The sequence below is a fragment of the Atractosteus spatula genome, chromosome 7 (genome assembly GCF_055471065.1).
Source record: "Atractosteus spatula isolate fAtrSpa1 chromosome 7, fAtrSpa1.hap1, whole genome shotgun sequence".
Classification (NCBI taxonomy): domain Eukaryota; kingdom Metazoa; phylum Chordata; class Actinopteri; order Semionotiformes; family Lepisosteidae; genus Atractosteus; species Atractosteus spatula.
In genome coordinates this window covers 8,437,582-8,454,978 of record NC_142712.1, presented here as the reverse complement: position 1 = coordinate 8,454,978, position 17,397 = coordinate 8,437,582, and the positions used below count along the sequence as shown (strand labels likewise).

The following is a 17,397-nucleotide window of genomic DNA, read 5'->3' as shown; positions in this document are numbered from 1 at the left end:
TCTACACTACTTCACTTACCTTAAACAGAAACTGCAAATCCACTCTGACCTTGAAGGTTAACATTTTAAAAACATACAGAAACACCTTAGAACCAAAATACATTTCTTAAAAACATTAGGTTGTCACTTACACAAGAGAAAATATAGATTCATTAATTCACCTTTCTTTGAATAAGTCTCTTCTAGATTACACAAGTGCTTGATTTACAATATTTGTTCATTGTTTTCAGTTTGACTTTTTCAGTTACATGTTCTATGGTTGCATGTACAGTATAGAAAGATATAGTACATTCTCATGTACAGCACATGCAAGCAGATTCAGAAAACGTAAGATATCTTCTGATGAACATGAACACATTCTGTCTAATGGAGTTGGCAATAACACTTTAAGTGGATATTCACTGGATTCAACCATTCACCTTCTCCTTCCTCCATGTAATAAAATATTTTCTTCCCAGTGTTCTCTGCACAACAACCATCAACCAGCCTGATCATATCTCTCTCATAGCAGCCCTTTGGCTCACTCAGGGTGGACCACATCCCATCTAAACGCCCTTAATCAATAAATCCAAGGAATGTTGTCTATATCTCATGAACAGCCATTGGAATAAAATAGGTTCTACAAGAAAATAATCCAGTTATTAAAGGTGTTATAAACACGATACGGAGGAAAATTAATTTTCAGTAAAACTCAGATTTGCAGCCATGTGATCTAAGCTAAGATTATTTTACATTTTAAAGTTTTAGGATTTTCTGCAACCTTAAACTGTCAAAAATGGAATTGCTAAGCTTCTCCTGAAGGACAATGTCAGATAATATGCATGACTAGCAAGCCATACAGTATGTATGGTTATATATACTGTATCTCCACCAGTCTTTGTCTGGAAAAAAAGTATTACATATTTTCAATATTATACTGTTTGTGATCATGGGAACAACTCTTAATTGTAATGGTAATTGTAATTCACACATTTACATGTTTTTAGATTTGTATTTGATTTCTGTGGCAATCTGAATTGCTAAAATATACAGATCCTAGGTCTGTATACCATATGTACATTGTATACAAACTTCAGAACTTTAGAATTTCTTTAGTTTGAAAAAAAGTTCTGACAGTATTGACTGTCTTATTCTTAATCATATCATATTCCATTAGCTTAATCATTGGCTGGTTCCATTTAATATTCAAACATAGACCCTTACAGGTTACAAAATGATGAAGAATACACAATATAAATTGCAGTGCCTTTTTGCAATAGATGTTTTGAATTTAAACATTACATACTGTACACAATGTAATAAGATCATGAGGGTTAGTTCAGTATAGTATATTTAATATGGAAAATATCTGAAAATTATCTGTCTGTCTTTTAAACAGTTAAACTCTGTTTGCTTTGCAATGCATATTACAGTATGTAGTAGAATACTTTGAGGTAAAGTGGTGTTTAAACCTCAATTTAAGGTCATTTGTATCAAACTTCACAGTGTCCCCCAAGGACTGAGGGCAATTTCACTTAGCTTTTGCCAGAAGCTGTATCTGACCTCAGATTTGACAGTATTTGAAACCACTCAGGACTGCACCACCAATTACACTGTGACATGCCAGGTAAACAGACACCCTGGGAAAGATACTGGGTCACTGAGAATTTGTGATATTATAGCAATATGAATGCATTTATAACAGTGTTTTATATGAATCAGTAATTTATATTCCCTCATTGGATTTTTTAAACATGCATGACTATACTCCATACCACACAGATCCAATTTGCCTTCAGTGTTAGAAGAAAATCCAGCTCAGCTGAGAAGACTGCCAGCTGGCTTCAGTTCAGTATAAACTAATAATGGGAAATGGAGATACTGTATATCACTTCCTTGAATTATTTTAAGGTAGAGAAAAATTCATTCTAAGATGAACAATTTTCACTTTAGTACACTCTAGTACAATTCATATGTCTTGTGTTAGTTTACCAAAATAAGTGTGACAAGAGATCATGCAGAAATAATACATACAAGTCCTGAAAATGTGTGTATTTAATGTTTTAGAGTTGAAAGGTGTGAGGCAAAATGCCAGATATAATACAAACGAAATAATGTGACTGTCATTATCTTCCAGCACTACCTTTGCCTCTATTGGGTTCTGACCACTACACAGGCATGCTGGTGATCACTCTTTGTTTATTAGACAATTTCATTCAACCGAAAAAAACACTTATTCCGGAAACAAACACGTAGGAGGACAAAAAGAAGATACTGTAGGTTTTCTTGTTCCACATCAAAGAATACTTTAGGACCATGTCCCTTGCCCTAAACCCTAAGGCCTACTGTGACGTAGCGCTATTGTGGATTTAAATTGCATGAGTAATCAAGAGGGCATCGTTATAAAACGTGACGTCACTCGCTGTTTATACGGCTCAGGGTCATAATATTTTCTGTTGTTGATGCCTTTTTTCCAGTCGGTAAGTGCGTGTCGGCAGATATTTATTTTTTAAAGAATTTCTCATTCTCCACTCGCAGTCTGATGAAATTGAATTTCATTTAGTCTATCCCTGTACAAAAGTAGTGTCACATCGTATTCACTCATGTTGAGCAAGCTTGACTCAAAACAGGCGTTTCCTTAGTAAACTAAGGAAAACGTGTGAATATCGCTGTTCATTCAAAGCTTTGTATTACTGAATGCATTTCGTCTCGCCTGTCCCAGCACAAAAATGTCAGTACAAGGATGCGTTAATTCACGTCCATTCAGAGTAAACTAAATGAGGTAAACTCGGCAATACCTAAAGCTTTGTACTATTAAATACGTGTACTGTTAAGTATTCCATGTACAAAATACATCGTGGATAAATGAATATTCATCAGTCGAAATAGGGTGACGAAATAAAAGCTTCTATGACAAAACGTCGTACCTAGAATGCATGGATTATTACTCTAAAGTAGTAAAACTGTTAAAAAGTTAAGTTTGACTAATGTGAATTCTCCATGGCAACTTCTCTCTGCTGTGTTAGGGTAGAACATGAAACGTCACCATTCCGGAAAGGATTGGGGGTAATCCCCTTCAGCGGACGGATATGTCTGAAGAAGGCTCCACAGCCGAAAGGTTGTGTTTTCTTTCTTCACTTTTCAGCATGGAATAAACCTATTACTTATTCCTTTGCAGCCTACGCTGCTGACGCAGCTACCCACCAAAATCCATGTACTGTATACCATCTTACAACAAGTGATTTCACTGCTCATTTTCCATTGAAAGGAAGGCATCGAAAAATAAAAACATTCCCTTCCCCTTTCACAGCCCAACTCCAAAAACAAAACAAAAGCTTAAAAAGCCATTTTTTGTCAAGAAGAAAAATATGGAAGCTGTTGTTCCTAATATCCAAGCAGTGAATAACAGAAACTACTTTCATATTATCATAAAATGTATTGATACATAAAGCTGCTCCACAATGAAATGTAAAATAGGAATGTGATTTGCAAAGTGCAATGCTGTGTCAGCCATCTTTTGCTCCAGTCCATATAAACAAAAATGTAAATCAAAATAACCCCTGTGGCCTTATATTTATCCTTTTATTAAACACACAAATACTCTCTCTGTCTCAAACACAAAACGAATGGAAAATATGTGGTCTTTCCTCATGGTCAACACTAATGTTGTGGAATCAAAACCAAGACTTTACATGACGCCTTCACTCTCATTAAACCTCACCATTTGAGCAACAATGTCATTTGAGTTTTCTTTTCTCTGGAAGAAGTAATTAAAGAATAGTTGAAAGAAGCTGAAGATCAAAACTTTGTTTCACATGGAGTCATACTGTATATGTCTATAGTTGCACAGGGTTACATAAAAAATTCAACAGTGAAAATAAATCACAATGACTATTAGCCATTCAAGGCACACATATTGTGAAAGTGATAAAAGAGAATGGTGTTTTAAAATGAACAACACATGGTATTTAATTCCCCTGCCTTTTATAATTACATTTTAATCTGTGGAGTGCATTATGAATGCTTACTCTCACTACCCTGGGATTCAGGGAAATCTGCAGGCAGTAGTCCTTTCCACTGCGCTTTATGTCCTGTGTCCATTAATGTTTGCTTACAGTACAGTGTCTGCCCTTGCATGAATATCGAAGCACTTGATGTTTTCAATTGCCTACTGTTACATGTTCCTGCAGACAAAAAAAAGCAAAACAATGCAGAATTCAGGACTAGCACAGTGTATATTCTGAAGAGGGCTTTCAATTGAGTATGAATACCCAATTTCCAGGTTAATGTTTAAATTTAAATTATAGATGTCAACATTTAAGATTTCTTTTACTCAAACTGCAGCAAGATAAATTTAGAAAATGTGTACTTTACAGTGAGTTATTTGTTTTAAAAACCTGTCTTTTTTAGACCCATATACATGTAGTGTAAATTAATGGGATCACATCATAAAATATATTTTAACTTGATTTTTGCTAAGAATGAACATTCTGGGAGAATAATATCCACATAATGTTATACAAATGTGAGTTTTAAAATGCAAAATCTGCTAGGATCCATATTTAATGTTTAAAAGGCCTGTAGTCAAGGCAATATTACTGTACATAAGCTGTATGAAACTGCTGGCCTTCCCTTATGTTCAAATAACATGGCAGTGTTTTTTGCAAGAACATCATCCCAGTCAGGTCAAGCTTTTAATCAAAAGAGAGCCTGTCTCCTTCTGATTTAAATTAAAGTGGTTACATATCGGGAGTCAAAGAGAATTGGGTCAAGTGTCACAAACATAAAAACCAGAAAAGAAATTTACTTCTAAATTAACATGTTACAGTACATTCTTTTGGAAAAAAATAAAAGCTAAAACTAGATTCTACTTTCATTCCCAGGGTCCAGTTAAACAATTCCTGACCCATTTGTACAATGCCGGAGGCAGTGTTTGGAAAGTGTTTGTACAAGGTCACTGACAGGAGCCTATTATGGTTTACGAACAAGGATTGTGAGAAATGCTGTATCTTTGACAAATATGGACTCCAACAAACTGGACGATCTTGAAAGCATAACCTTACTAGGCAAAAATACAACATTTGAATTACAGTACATTGTTTGCACAGTAGATAATGACCTTTCAGGTGAGATGAAGGAGATTTTTTTCAGATTTTTTTAAAACAATAACTTAAAGTAAAGCACGGTTACTTCTAAGAGAACTCAAGAGCTCTTTGGTTCTATTGCAACATTGCAGTTCATGCAGAATCAGGTAGAATATTTCTGGTATACTCATTTGACTACCAACTTAAAAGAAAATTTTAATAATAATGCTACAGAAGGTAAGAAACTTTAAAACAGGCTGGCTAATCTAGAATGCATTATGAAACAGGGCAAGTTCATGTATGGCTGAAGTTGAAACAGTAAGCACAAACCTAAGATCACACTTATATAACCATTCTGTTTTGATCGTGGAATAATACAACAACTCAGGATTTGAAGATTCACTACATCAGCGGTTCCTAATGTGTGGTCCACAGACCCCTGGTGGTCCATGACGTAAGTACAAGGGGTGTGTTTTGAAAGTTAAATGTTAAATCACAGTACTGACCATCTTATTAAGTACAGTATGTACCAATATGTATACTGTATGTTAACACATATGCACTGCTAGGTTTTGTAAATATACTGTATTTGCTGGGGAAGTGAGAAAAAAAAATGTTGCACTGCTTAAAAGCAAAGAGGTTGCAGATGATGTGCAATTGAGTGGGCTCACATTCTAAAGGATAGCAAAAATAATCAGCTAAGACCTTCCAGAGGAAAAATTCACAGGCAAACACCAGAGAAGAAAGTAGGTGGTTCGGATTCTTTCAACCCCTTGCTGCACAGTTTCTTTGTTACAAACAGCAACTTAATGACTAAATTAAATTATCGATTTAGCAAACTATTAGAGGTTCCGGCTGTGCCAACGGAAAGCACTGGACTGCTGCTGACCAGTTGTGAAGGAAGAAGAGCAGAAGGGTTCAACTGCAGAACTGTCCTCAGCTGGAATGAAAAACACCCAACAGCGGGGTCATGAGGCCAAGGGCTGGAGATCCCTGTATGAGATATCACCGCATGTGAGTTTGCTAACCAGATGTTCCTACTACCTCTGAAGACCTGTGTTGTCTTTTTTGAAGTGAAAATAAACTCCTCACATAGTGATTCTAATCACCAAATGCCAGCTTAAAAGATTTGACCTAACCCATTTTTTAAATGTTGGTTTTCAAAGGACAAGGTGTCAGATGATACTGGAAGGCTTGCAAGAGGAACCCTATTTTACAGAGATTTTTAGCTTCCTGCAGCAACTGTTAAAAGTGTATCTCCAAAAAATGCAATAATTTAAAACAGTGTTTCCTAATTCTGTGCCCCTGTGTCTTCTAGTTTTCATTCCATTTGAAATGTGTTAGTTTGTCAAGCTCTTAAAGTGACATCCTTGCTTGTATTTTTAAAAAAGTTTCATTTCTTAAATAGTAGATTGATGTGAGAGATTAGCATAAAATCAGTGTTTAATGCTAAGCCCAGTGGTCCCATACAACACTAAGAAGGGTTATCGTGTCTGTTAGATAATGTTATCTCCATCTATACATCATTAATTCATAGAAAATAAGAGTTGTTTGGAAAGCTACTGTACAGGGGAACCGCAAACAAGTTAAAAACATTCAGTTTGTTGGATTTGGGAGACTGAGTACAGACAACAGTTGTTAATCACTCAATTTATTTGATTAAGGGTTCACTAAGTTTAATCTACTGTATTAAAAGTTTAGTTGAAATGAAAACCCGAAGTGACAGTGGTACAGCTGGATCAGGATTTGGAAATCAGGTTTTAGAATAAGATCCCCAAATCATGTCCACATCTTTCCTTTATTGTACAAAAAATAATATTCACAATAATTTTCAACTTCATTGTAAATAGCAATCTAAGTAACCAAAGGTTACAAACTGGGATAATCAAGACGAGATTGACAGTACTAGTCAAGAAAACGCTAATTATGTTTTATGTAATAAAATTATGAGTGAGGACTTACATTTAATGTAATCTTGCAGTGACTGTTTTAAAATAAAAAAATAAACTTTGTTTTTGAGTAGTGAATTATTTTAATGAATGCCGAAGGATAACTGTACATTTTCTTGTTGTTTTTAATAAGAATAAAATATTTAACTTTTGTTTTTAGACAGCAGCAATATTATGATACTACAGTACTGTAGTTTACAATGGTGGCCGTTACAGGAGACTCGGGAGACTAAGAAATGAGACTGTTGTTTGTATTATATTTTTCAAATAAAAAATAGAAACGAGAGGGAAAATTGATAAACCTTCAGATGCCTGGAAATTTTGTCTACTGAAACACAGAAATACTATCTACTTAGCCCAAAGTTTTCTTTCTAAATAATTCAGTTTTTGAATAATGTATGCTGAATACATATAGAGAAAGGTAAATGATTTGTGATTTGTTTTTGTCCTGGTTTTTATTACTGTTATTGCAATATTACATTAACACGGAATACCAAATGTCAATCTTTACCTAAATCCAAGAGGTCTTATCTTACTTAGCCTAAGCCATCAAGTGAAAAGCATGATCTGACATTTAAAGATCTGTAATTCATCATCTGTCTGCATGAGAGTTTCAGTTATTATAAACCAGTCTCTCTATTTAACAGGTGACCTTATGTGAGATAACATTTTGATTTGAAATGACAAACTGGCCAAGAAATATTAAAAATCATATCAACAAGCAAATCCATTACAGATCACACCACATTTATTGAATTGAGATTAAACCCTCAGACCACATAGTTTTACCAACTGTAATATACAACATAGAGTTGTCAATTATAAGTCGTTTCGATTTATGTTTGAAACTCCAAGAGTGGACCAAAACAGGTAGATTTCAAAATCATTCTGCAGGAGAGTTTCCGAGCTGTCAGTAGCAGCAAATTCAAATGAAATTCTGCCGGAGGAAAACACAAACTTCAGGGAGGCAAAGCTTAATTATTGCTTCCAAAATTATAATGTGAAGCCGCAAAAGTTAACACATTCTGCAGGCGTACTGGGAGTTCGCAGTTTTATATGTAAATTCACAGAACTGCTTAAGGTACATCTGTGGCTAAAGAGGGCCAAGCAATAAAGGAACACAATCGCGATGTGGTACCCAGTAGCAAACCTAACTGCAGAATGACGAAGAGCATCTCCAGACTCTTTGGAGCTTCTCTGTAAATAACATTACCCTACATCTACCACAGACAATTTAGTCGTGTGTGCTTATATTATACTCATATATACATATGCATATACTCATAAAACAAATGTACAACGTGATTTATTCCACTAAAAAAAAGTTTAACTTCGTCTTCTACAAGAGTCGATGTGATAGACGTGCTCTCCACGAATCCCCCACTGAAGGGTGTAAGTTTATGATGATATAATAGCTATACTGTAGATGCTATCCTTTCACAGCTACACCATATTTACGATTACAATACAACCAACCCCATCTGAATATTCTAAATATGCGTTAAATATCATAAGCTCATAAGGTATTTTTTCTAACACTTTTCAATGTAATAAACGGTTACAGGTCAGACGTTTAACTGTCAACCATATTCTAGTCTATTTAATTTTGATTCTTAATGTTAACATGAAGTCCACAACGCCTGCTATACTAATTGGCCCAATTAAAAACACTTGATAGCCAGATCCCAGTTAATCATTCGTCAAATTCCAACCCACGTCATTCAAACGAATGGCAAATATTAATTAATCCAGATGGTACAGTGATATGCGCTTTAAACGTACATGCATATTAAAATAAATTGAAATAGTAAGTACTATAATTAATAACAAAAAGGTGCTGATGATGTGCTGAACTAGTTGCACAACAACCTGTTATTTCCGGCTTTCACATATTACCGGTTCCTTAATGATCTCTAATCAGTGTTTCCATTGAGGCTAATTCTTCACATATTGTAAGTCAACAGCTACATGAATAATAATGCAGGCACCTCTTTTCGCAGAATATTTTTTTCAATCGCTAATACAGTGTTTCTATTGAAAAACTTTCACGAGAGTAAAATAAAGCTGACTTAAAATGCTCCGTTCCTATTGTAAAATACTGTAAGTCCCTTCAATGATCTTCTATTACTGATTTTTCCACATCCACTGTTAAAATCATTATCTTACCAAAATACACTGAAAATCGCATCAAGTGGTCCAAGCACGCGTCAAAGATGAGTTGTTCTTCGCTTCAATTACACTTTTCACCCAGAACATCTGACTTCACTCCAGGAACAGAAAAAGATGGAAACAGGCGCAACTCTTGCGATACTTACCGTCCAGCGGAATGCAGACTCTTTTCTCTCGACTGTCCCAGTGTGTCGTGTTGCCAACTCAGATGATCCAGCGATCACAAGCCCAATACGCCTTCAAGCCTGGTGGGGGATACGGGATGGCAGAGTAGCCTTTTTATATCCAGAGGGAGTCCTCTGCCTCTAACTGTCGAGCAGACGCGTGCAGTACATCCTTCGATTCAGAGCCCTGTAGTTTCCCTCTGCTGTCTTGCTAGCTCCCTTTCTTTCACTATCTGATGCTGTTACAGAGAAAGAAAAACTGCGATGGCAAGTGTTCATCCCGTGGCTATTAGCTTCACTTGTGCAGAGCATGCCCTGCTGTTAAGCAGTCTGCTCCACTGTTCCCTGGCTACTCCGAGTACGGTCTCTCGCTTTGTATCGTTGTGCGTTCTGGAGCTGCGTCCCTCAGAGCTCTTGTACAGTAGCTAGAGCGTTAGTCGGATGAGACTGCCTGAATTCCCCATTATTTTGTTTCCTCTCTCTCCCTGCATTGTATCAGTCTGGATGCTGTTTTGGATGGAGGAGGAGGTGGGGAGAGAACGCACAGATAGTTCAGCTCCTATACTACTGTTCTGTTGCAGAGCAAACAGAATTTATGTATCAAACCTTTTTATTCATTTCAAAACATTTCCGTATGTCTCATGCCAGACACTTAGAAGTGCTTAAATTGTATCACCCGTTAATCAATTTACTTGAATTCACCTGGTGAAAACCATTTTCTCTGTATAGAGTACATGTTTTTAGCAATCAGCTATTCGCCGTGTCACCCAGGAATTCTAAATGATTAACAAAAGTGAACCCAATGAAATCCTTTAGATTGCTTGGCAAAATCCAATCGAATTAACAAGATCCGCTGTTGTAAAACAATAATATAACACGTGTGATGTCAGTTTGAACATGTATTTCACCAAAATATTCAAGTTCGTTAGAACTGTAACACAAAAATGTAGTATTTTAATGAATATTGGAAACAGTCGATATAAATACCTCTGTTCAGAATACACAATGTCTGAATAAAGAAGTGTAGCCGCAAGTTCCTTTGGTATAAAGGAATGGTTAATAGAATAAAAGGTTCTAAAGGTCAGAAACTTTAAAGATTCCCTTAAAGACCCGAGTGAAGAACTTGTGATTATGAAAGAAGTGTAAGAAATCTCATGCAGCTAAGAATAATATCAGCAGGTCATGACCTCAAAATTTAGCATAGGACCCTTCAGGGCAACATTGGAAAACGGTGTACATCTAGTGTTCAAGTAAAATAACTGGTAAAGCTGTAAAATACAACATTAATTGACTTTTAAGAATGTAATAAACAAAAGTACTTTCATCAATGAAATAATGTCTTTATGCTACAATTTCATACAGTTTGTGAGAACTTGGATTACAGGTTTTATCCACATGGTTTATTTTGTGGGGGTATAATGCATTGCACTGCTGTACATAATTATAGCGCGGCTACCATCTCACTTGTGGGAGTAAGGGGGCTAAGTCTATTTTGACACACTAAATGACTTTTTGTTTGTTCTTCAGATGGTTCAGCATTAACACACATTGATGTGTTTGTCTCTGGTATTCACTGCATTGTCAAACACTTTCATTTAATGTTTAAGGCAATATTTAGACAGAGTAAAAGACTGCACCGTGCTTAAAGGTGTCATGATAGGAGTCACATTTTGTGTAAATAATTAAAAAGCAAAAAATGCAATTTCTTAACTAAATAATATAGTTTTGAACATCACTTTAAGCCTGCTAATAGAGAATTCTTCAATGGTAATAATAATGATGATGACAATTACAGTTTGGAAATCCAAATGTTTTTTTCTCCCTAAAACAAAGTTAATGTACATTATGTATAGTTAGGTTTTAGTTTAATATTCATATGCATTTTGTTAACTGAGATTTTTTTTTAAAAAAGTCTAGTCTGCCTGTAAACTTGCCCGGGATTTTAATTACCTAGACAGTGTAAGTCATTTCCTCCAGCTTGCTGAAGAAGTTTACCCAGACCTTTAAGTTGCCTGTATCTCCTCAACACAGACTCTATTTGGAGAGCTCCTCATTTTCTGTGTTATCAGGGAGTTGTGTTTATCCAGCAATGTGAGCGTTCCATCTCTGTGTTTCATCCAGCACACTATTTATGCTTTACTTTGCATTAACGTTTTGGTTTCAGTGGCTATATACTGTATGCATAACGCATCGTCAGTTGATACCTTTACATGAGCTCTACTGAGCTGGAATGTAAATCGTTGTGTTTCTTCTTTACTGTGGGTCACTGCCGTGACCAGTAGCATTAGTTATTGATAAACAATAAAGGTCATTATTTAGAATACCAACCGGTATATAATTATGATCTAGTTACAGATAGATTGAAAAGAGTCTTGCAACTTTAGTGTTACTATTGGTACATCATACTACAGTATGCCTAATTAAGGGCATGTACTGTACTATGATAGCAATTACGTGCTGATTGGTGCACAACAAATTAAGTTTTCTGTCATTGTTTGTGAGTAGTCTACAGTATTTGTTTTGATGTCAAATTATACTAAACTCCACTAGATGAACCTGGAATGCTCAAAGTCATTCAATTCACTCCTTGCAAAGGTTCAAGATAAGACTTGATAAGAATCGGTGCCAGAGATTCATTACGACAATATCAACTTCCAGCAGAGCTGGAAGTTTTAAGTTTGTCATCTGCACTATATCCCTGTCTCATCTAAAAGAAGCCCGTCTTGATCCTTTTATTTATTACCAATATAAACCTGAAATTTCAGGTTGTAGAAATATTTTGCTGGAGATACAGTATTGCTTTAAACAGGATATTGCTTGTCTACTGCCTTATTTCTCCATTCTTCAATGAATCAGGGGGAAGGCACTCACAGAACTCTGATTGCAATCTGTACAACCAGATTGCACCTTCTATCCCTCCCTTTTGTTTTTGTAATTACCATATACTAAGCATCAAAGAAATGTATGAATCTATGTTTTTAGAAAATGAAGTACTGTATATATATTCATGACTGACCATGATACAGGCAAGAGACAATCTGGAAGACCACAAATCACAATACCTTGCAAAAACCGATGTTGGCCTTTCAAAGACACAATGCTACTGGCCTGTGTCTTTCACAGTAGACCCCCTGTTGATGAACCTCTTGATGTCAAATGTTAATCAGCAGAATTAATTCATGTCATGTCTGTTCAATAAAAGGTCAAAACACCCACTTCAATTTATTTTCATTTCCCTGGAAAAGTTGTGACTCAGTTGCAGCTACGAATGAATGATACGTTTCTACAGATGCTCAGAAGATTCATTGCATTATTATAAACTTAGATTCAAAACCAAACTTGCAGAGTCAACTGAAAGCTCCCCTTGAACACCATAACATTCCTAGATTATGCTGAGAATCAGTTCACCTTCGATGCTCCCTTGAAAGACCCTATTACATTTGGCAGTTGTACTGGCTTAGGCTGACATTAGAGATACAGACTGCGGCTGTCAGGTTAAAGTTAGTTGCACTGAAATAGATAAGGTCTAAATGTCTATTTTCTGTACACCATTGCCTCTGTGTTGTTTGTGTTTCTGTCCTGATCCCTTGGTGACCCAGAACACAGGTGTTTGTGCTTTACCGGCAGCTGCTCCCAGCCTGACCATTTCAGTTCTGGCTCAAGACCAAAGCAAAAACCTGCAACCAATTCAGGACTGGTGCTTCTTAAATCATCACAAAACATTTCTATGCACGTGCAGCATACATATGAACAATCAGCATTAACGCATGGTGAAACCATTGAATTACTGTTTTCATCATTTATATACAGTACATTAAAAACTATTTTGCTAGTGAAAATATAACATATTAGTACTGCTTTTCATTATTCTAGTTTTTTAATTAAGAACCAAATTACTGAGAGAGTGCTAGTCAACAAATTGAAGTAAGAATAAGAAATATCAACATTTTTTATGCCCTGTGTTGCAAGCAGAGAAATGATTTTGGGATGTAATGCCTATAAGACAAACAAAATATAATAACAAAATAAACAATGTGCCAAAAGGCTGGCTTAAAATTGATAACACTGGTACTTTATTAAAGGCTATAAATTCCAGATTATGAATGCTCTAGCCATTTTTTTACATTGGATTTGTTGCAATTTATGCTTGTGTCCACCAGGGGTGCTGTAGCACTTGGAAATTACACTGATTAAATGAACCTCAATGAATTCCTAATTTTCTCACTTATACTTAGTAACTTTTAAATAAATATATATTTAATTATATAATGTTAGCATGCCCAAAGGGGTTGGGCAACCAGTTGACCCTAGAGGTTTTTTGTTCTCCTTACTAAGGAGTTTTTGGTTCCTCTCCTTTGTTGTCTTCTGGTCTTTTCTGTTCTGTATTGACAAAATATATGATCACTTGCATTGTTAAGCGCCTTGGGGCACCCTTGTTGTGAAAGGCACTATATAAATAAATTGAAATTGGTGTCCTTGAAGAGTCTAAAGTTGATTTAACAAAGAAAATACAGGCGTAATTAAAATGTGGTATAAAGTGGTCAGAATGAAGAAATAAATACTTTAACTGTACAAAAGCAAATATATTTCTATGATCAAGATGAGAAGATTCCAAGACTATCATTCGAAATTAACCTCATAAAAAGTCTGTGGTTGAATTCTACTGCAAAAAATAAAAGATATGAGTTTGCCAAACAGCAACTAATTGGCTTCCAAGTCAAATTGGAACACAGTCTCATCAGGAGTATGACTAGCAAAAAACTGATTCTCATGTTGAAAATAGAACATTATCCCTTTCATCAAAAATAGATGAATCTGCCTTGCTTTATGGTCGGTTGCGTCCTGTGATACTAGTATCCCAGTTACAATGTTTACCAACACATTTTAACACAAATGGATCACAATAGGATAACAATACAAAGCCTGCATCACACGCAAGGACTGAAAGGTTAAAGGGGCACAGAAAGCAGCATTTCTGATTGGGGATAACCTCTGGTTCATGATATGAGCCAATAAAGGCAGATCACAAGCACAAGTTGCATAGCCTTCACATCAGGAGAGGCATGGTTGAATGCCCCTAATGAGAAGAAGGAAGAGGCATTAAAATAATATGGGAAGTGCCTCCATAGGTTATTAAAGCCTTAAGTTCACAAAACACTGATCCTGTGGTATGCATACATTTGAACATGTACAGTATGTCTCCATACAATATTGAAAATCACACAAGTCTTTTATTTTGGATTTTTTTTCTATCAGAAGATACTGTACACCTGGCTTATCTTGCTAAATTTGCTTTTCGTTACAGTTCAGAGGGTATACATTCATTTGAAAACTACTGTGATTTCTGGAATTAAAAATTAAACTTTCATCTTTAATTATCCGAATAAAACATAAATTTGTATTTTTAATTGCGCTAGTACAGTATTTTCATTGCTGTTTTGCCATGGATATACTGTATATATATTTAAAGTGGTACAGTACTACTCTTTTTGTCAATTATAACTACTGCAACAATGTACAGAAAGATAGCTTTTATCATTCATTTATTGTTAGCACAAAATCATGCATTTTCTATAAGATGCTATTATAATAGATATATTTTTTAGCATCTTACAGTATGTCTTTCTGGCATTCATTCAGTTTGAAAGAAATTTCAATTGCAAGCTTTGCTCTATTAGTAATGCCCTTTAGCTAGCACAAAATAATGTTTGGAATATAGGAAGTAGAAACTTGTTCTCTTCAACAAGAACAGAAGCCAGCATTCACTGCATATCACCCGTGTTGTTCTCTCTAGAGATGTCTTACCTTCAGTTTTCCACTGCAATAAACCCACCAACATAAAAGGTAACAGTATGAAGAAATATAGATAGATTCCCACTGATCCCAACTTCAATTACATCTTTCATTTTCTATTCATACTTTCCCACCCTCTGGTTTAATGTCTGAATGGCACCACTCTGGGCTCACAGCCTATTTCCTTTTTGTCATTAATTAGCCAGTGCGCAAGTCTGTGCTCCAGCCTGCCTGTGCATTAGATCCATTTCACAGTCACTGAGCTTCTCTCCTCGCTTCATTGCTTCCCTATGGCAAACAGACAGCTTACGGTCTCTTCCTTTTTTTAGACATTCCAGATATCTTGTCATATCTCAGCTGTTTTTTCCCCACCTGTACTGTGAAGTGAATTACTTTCACAACAATTCTCCTTGTCTTATATTGGTAACTATTTTACTCAATGTTTTTCCATCTAGTTTGAAATAGTCAGAGCAGTGCCCTGAAACTAGAGTGCACATTTCCTGTGGCTAAGACAGAAGAAAATCAGGTATTGCCTTCCTTTATCTAAACCCGGCATTGTTTAATGCAATTAATTAATTGCTTAACCCCAACAGTTTAACATCTTCTTGCTTTAAAGAACTTAATCGCATGTGGACTTTCATAAAATATGTGTAAATCATTACACAAGTGCATACACTTTAATTAAAGACAAAATAGACCATATGAACCCTAATTTGTTTTATCTACTTTATAGACTATAACTCAGGCACAACATAAAGTGGTAGTTAGGGCTGTAGGCTCCAGACCAGAGGTTTCTGTGTTCAAGTATCTACTATGCACACTGCTGTGATTGTAACGAACAGTTCTTTCCGGACCCTATGCGGATGACACAATCCAGAATAGTGAGGAAGGAATACACTAGGGAAAAGTCATGCAGGAACAGGGATGAACAGGGGGGCGTGTCCACACGGTGCTGGTGATCCGGGGAGGTGTGGCCGAGGCGAACAGTCCAGAATAAATCCAAAAGGGGGAATCCAAAAACGAAAGCAAAAGGTCCAAGGCTGAGAAACCCGTCCAAACAGGAGATTAAAATCAGGTGTCGGGTCGGGACCGGCGGGGGGAACAAGGACAGGAGCAGGAAGTTAAAAACATGACGGAGCCAGGCGCAACCAGGTCCCGGGCTCGCACGATGTGGGGATCAGATGCAGACCCACGAGTAAGGTGCGCACCTGGCTTATAAAGGCGAAAAGAACCGGAGAGAAACAAGGAACAGGTGGCGGGAGTGATGCAAAAGAGGAAGGGCTGGAGCGCCCTTAAGAGGAGGGGTTTGCGATTGTGACAGTGATGATCTTAACCAAGTTATTTTACCTGACTGCGCCTTTCCACCTAGGTATACAAAGGTGTACCAGAACTGTTGGGGTAAACGTACAATTGACTACCACTGCATCCAGGGGGTTACTCATGTATTCTGCAGAAAACTGGATAAACTCCAGCTCAATGAGCCACTGTGTTCAAGTATGAACCTTTCTATGGGCTAAAAGTAGATTGTTTTCCAATGTGCAGTTTAGATATGTAGGTCTCATTGACTCTGAGATTACATGAGGAACAGCAAATCATCACATCTCCATTTAAAGTCTGATTTATCACAAAGTATTTGACTCAGAAGTCTATTCTTGTTTATTGTATTCCATTTCCATTGCCTTATCTTTAACTGATCTGATTATCAGCACAGTTCTGCAGCTGTTCTTTCCCCTGCATGTCATGTTATATAAAATCCCATTTAGATTTTGATCATTTTTGCATCTTTATGGCTCAATTCAATTCCTTCTTTCAAACACACCTACATTTACAAGCTCCTGCTTGTTTTGTTTTTCTGTCTTCTCATTTCCCCTTCTCCTGCCTGCTGGACATTTTATGCATCAATTTCTTTCCTATTGGCACTAAATTCTGGTGTTAGCCTCTTTATCAGATATTGGTGCCTGCCTACACTTCTTCATAAATGTCTCAAAGTCTGCATCTCAGCTCCCACTAGGAAAACAAACTGATTGAAACACATATGCAATTCCTGCTCTCATGCTTCCCTGCTGCACATTGCTCTATCATTTTCTGTCTGTCTTTGTATAAGCCTCCTTAATGTCTTCCTTCTACTGACAGAAACACTGGGGGAAAGGGTCACAAGGACTGCAACATTAATCAGCCCACATCTTTGATTTAGTATATGAGAGACCTGACAGTAATCTGCTACTATGACACAAAGAGCAAAGCCTTGAAAACCCATAG

General features: G+C 36.4%; 1 protein-coding gene across 1 annotated transcript in view; it reads right to left on the bottom strand.

Moving 5' to 3' along the window:
• The window catches only part of cntn5 (contactin 5), a 197,733-nt gene extending 187,924 nt beyond the window's left edge, over positions 1-9,809 (bottom strand). The window contains exon 1 of the mRNA XM_088920592.1: positions 9,328-9,809. The gene's annotated coding sequence lies outside the window, so the exon portion shown is untranslated. The remainder of the gene's footprint in view (positions 1-9,327) is intronic.
• Between the last annotated feature and the right edge of the window lie 7,588 nt (positions 9,810-17,397).